At 42.0% G+C, this 3,325-nt stretch overlaps 1 pseudogene; it reads right to left on the reverse strand.

The window, feature by feature from the left end:
* Positions 1-980: 980 nt before the first annotated feature.
* Positions 981-2,383, reverse strand: LOC123242590 (annotated as a pseudogene).
* Between the last annotated feature and the right edge of the window lie 942 nt (positions 2,384-3,325).

Below are 3,325 nucleotides of genomic sequence, written 5' to 3' on the forward strand. Positions count from 1 at the left end.
GATTATAAATATGGTTTCCTTTGAGTGGCCTCCATCTTTCACTGTGTATGGGACAATATGGCCTCATTTCATTATCCTTTTATTATCTTTTGGTCAGAAGACTTAAATCAGCACAAATAAACTATAAGCCTTTGAAAAGAATCAGCAGTTTTTTCCTTCTCTATTGATGTTTTAATTAGACTCTGACCTTTTGTGTTTATCTCTTTAGATATTTATAATAGAACATATATTTTGAAGAATGAGCAACAGGTCATTTATGGTGGGCTTGTGTTTCTTATCATTGTTCATGAACCCATATCTGATGTATTCCTCTAATTACCAATTAATCTCTTCTAATTTTTCAACTAGATGATATTAATTTGCATTTACAGGAGGATATTTACTGAAATAATGCAGTAAGAATTGAAGTACAAAAAATTATGGAAAGAGGAGCTCATTATCCTTTAGAGAATTGATCATTGGGGAGACTGGGTTCAAACTTAAATTAGTGACTACCAAATATCCACCACCAAGATGACTTCTCAATGAGGTATAATTAATGAAAAAGTTGGTCCCTTGTTTTTAGGACACTAAAAGCTACCTAGGATGCTAGGTCTAATCACTGCTGGACTCACTTGAGGAAGTGGCTCATCAGGCCTAGATCCTTACCTGACTTGATTACTATGACTTATTGCAGCCTCTGCTATGGACAAACATTGTTGGACCTCTGGGGGCTTTGAGAACTTTTTGAAGCTAACAATGCATGTCCAGCATTCATTCACTAAAGACCAAGAAATAAATATGAACAGCAGAGATAGAAGCAAAGGTCATGATTCGTGACCACAATTATGGTCAAGTAGAGAGAACAGACAACTGGCAGGAAGTAGCAGGACACTATGATCACAATTACTACATATTCTCATTTATCCATGGTGTTTATAGCATTTCTTTTTCCTCCTTATTTGAAGGCCATCAGAGAAGAAAGTCCTATCCTTCAAGCCTTTTTTTTTTTTCCTTGTTAAATAGTTATTTATTGGAAAAAGTGGGCCGAGGAGGGGTCACTAGATTCACCACAGAGCAACAACACCACACAAGTTAGGAGTGATGGGAGAGGTCAGCACAAAGCTCTGGGATCTCAGCCTCTTCCTGGACTGTGAGGGATGGCCTGGAGTGTTAGGGCATACCCAGATGGAAGGCCTTGACTTAGTAGGCATGGTTAGAGACAAAGAGGGACTCACTGGCTGCAGCTCCTGACTTTCCAGATGGAGTATACTTGCCTTGAGCAGCCTGGCTATTAGCCAAGGCCCGCTTAACATATTCCTCCTGGGCAGCCTGGACATTTTCCTTCTTTCCACCCCAGGTCTTGAGGGCAGATGCCTGCAGGGCTCGGCCATAAGAAAAGGTCAGGGACCATGGCTTGTGCAAGGGGCAGGTGTTGATGGCATTAAGATTGATGGAGGCATCCTCCTCACTCTGACCCCCAGACAGGAAGGTGATACCAGTGACTGCAGGAGGCACAGTCCGGCGAAGAGCAGTTACAGTTGCCATTGCAATCTCCTCATGTGAATATTTCTGGGTACAAGCATGGCCAGGAGTGACCATGTTAGGCTTCAGCAAGGTCCCCTCCAGATAGATATGGTGGTCACTCAAAGCTTTGTAGACAGCAGCCAGAACCTTCTCGGTGACATACTGGCAACACTTCAGATCATGTTCTCCATCAGGGAGGATCTCTGGCTCCACAATGGGGACAATGCCATTCTGCTGGCAAATGCTGGCCTATCGGGCCAGCACATTGGCATTCTCCATGATGGCAAGTGGAGAAGGTGTATTTTCCCCAATCTTCAGTACACAACGCCACTTGGCAAAGTCAGCCCCATCCTTCTTATACTGGGCACAGCGCTCAGCTAGCCCATCCAGACCTTGGGTGGTAGTCTCCCCATTGGTCCCTGCCAGGGGCACTACACCTTTGTCCACCTTGATGCCCACAACACCACCCTTGGCCTTTATGACTTTGGGAAAGGGACGACCATCATCAGCTTTCTGGTAGAGCGTCTCATGGAAAAGGATGACATCTCCAATGCAGTTGTTCACTCGATCATCTGCTGTCAGAAGTAACTGCCTATAAAGGCGGCGATTTTCTTCTGTGTTCTCAGTTCCAATGGACTGCAGCCGCTTTGCAATGCTGCCTGTGGACTCATCTGCGGCCAGGATCCCCTTACCTGGAGCAACAATTCTTCGAGCTATATCAGAGAGCTCTTTCTTTTGCTCTGGTGTCAATGCTGGGAATTGGCAAGGCATGTTTTTTCTTTAGCTGTACTGGTAGTTTCCTGGCCTCAGAGGTGAACTGCCGGTCTTGATGGTGAGTTTACCGGCAGGAAGAAGACCACTTATGGTCGGGAGCCGAACTTCTCCCTTCAAGCCTTTTTTGTAAGTATTCTCAGCTTCAATTCAGTAGCTGGCTAAATGACTTTTTATGACCATGTAGTAAGTTGATAGAAAACAGCAAAGTATCTATTTATTCATTGAAGTGGGGAGAAAGGATCTTGCATTAGGCATATCTGAAAGAAGATTCACTAAATATCTTTGGGGTGAATTTCAATAGGCAGACAATGGCATGCATGATCTAACTGGTCTCTTGCTCCCATTATCCAAAAAGGAGCTGGAAACAAACTTCCTAACTACAAGAACTACCCAAAAAGAGGAATGGGCTATGTGTGGAGGGTTCTCTCTCACTCAAAGTCTTCATATAAAAGCTGAGTGACCACTTTTCAGATATGTTATAGAGGGGATATGTAGAGGAGATACTCATTCAGGTAAGAGACAGGCCAGATCAATGATTCTCAAAGTGTGGGATTTTTTAGGTCCCAAAGGTATTTTAGGGAGTCTGAAAGGTAAAAAAAAATAATTTTCATAGTAATGCCAAGGTATTTTATTTTTAATTCACCAAATGTCAATAGATGTAAACCACATATACAAGTTCATTGTGGGTTTCAATTTTTTAAAAAAGAGGATAGGAGTTCTGAAATCCAAGTATTTGAGAAACAACGAACTGGATATTCTCATAGTTCCTTTCCAATGAATTCTACACATATCATAGCTTAATTGATTTGCTGCTTAAATCTCTTCCCATTCCAATTCATCCTTTAAAAAGCTACCAAAATGATTTTCCTAAAGTATAGGTCCAATTATGTCATCCCTTCCCTACCACTCACTTAAACTTAGTAAACTTCACTGGCTACATATTATTCGAAATAGAAAATATAAAAGCAGTTGCTTGGCATTTAAAACACTTTACAGTCTAATTCCTTCAAAAAATCTTCAAACTTCTTAAGTTTCCCCCCCCCCC

The sequence above is a fragment of the Gracilinanus agilis genome, chromosome 3, assembly GCF_016433145.1.
Source record: "Gracilinanus agilis isolate LMUSP501 chromosome 3, AgileGrace, whole genome shotgun sequence".
Lineage (NCBI taxonomy): Eukaryota > Metazoa > Chordata > Mammalia > Didelphimorphia > Didelphidae > Gracilinanus > Gracilinanus agilis.